The sequence below is a fragment of the Palaemon carinicauda genome, chromosome 42 (assembly GCF_036898095.1).
Source record: "Palaemon carinicauda isolate YSFRI2023 chromosome 42, ASM3689809v2, whole genome shotgun sequence".
NCBI classification, from domain to species: domain Eukaryota; kingdom Metazoa; phylum Arthropoda; class Malacostraca; order Decapoda; family Palaemonidae; genus Palaemon; species Palaemon carinicauda.
In genome coordinates, this window is record NC_090766.1 from 4,739,281 (window position 1) to 4,740,308 (window position 1,028).

Consider the following 1,028-nt stretch of genomic DNA (forward strand, 5'->3'; position numbering starts at 1 on the left):
TATTAAAGAATGTATAAAAAAAAATTAATTTAAAGCGTTTCTCAAAAAAGTGATTGCTGTAGGGAAAGTTTGCAATTGACAGACATTTGAATGATATTTTACAGATATAAGAGGTGAGAAAACCTCTTTAATAATCTACTTATATATATATATATATATATATATATATATATATATATATATATATACACTTTATATATATATATATATATATATATATATAAATATATATATATATATATATATATATATATATATATATATATATATATATATATATATATACACAAACGTCTTCCTTACCTAGAGCTTTTGAATGAAATTAAAGGCATAAACTTGCCGCGTTCGCTGACAGCAGCCCATGATCCAGAGAAACAATCTCACTTTATGCATTTCTAGCAGGAAATATCTGCTGTCTCAAACTGATTCTTTCTCAGTTCTGATTGGTGGATGTATGTGATGTCATGCAACCATATATTTCTAAGAATGAAGTTAAATGGGTAAAGGTGAAAAAAACTATATTCATTGCTGCAGATCAATTGACCAAAAAATATATTTATCATGGAGATGAACTTAAAATGGTAATTAATTTTGTAATACATAGATAGTGAATCTTGTTAAAGGGTATGATTTAAATAAATACGTCATATTCGAAGGAATATTTGCGTGTACTTTTGGTTACGATGTTAGATGTGTGTACGTTTGAAGTTGTAATAAATGAAGAGACCCTCCAATCACAGCTGAGGAAGATTTGGCCAATCAGAGAACATGAATTTACCGCCAAGAGAGAGTTTCGGAGTCTTATTTACTGTAGTCTGAGATACTTGCCAGAATATCCTTAAAATAGCTGTCAAACGCCGTAGCTATGGAGACACTGATTTTTTTTTTAAGGGAATTAAAGATATATTTTCTTCAATATATATATATATATATATATATATATATATATATATATATATATATATATATGTATATGCATATATATATATATATATTTATATATATATATAAATATATATATATATATA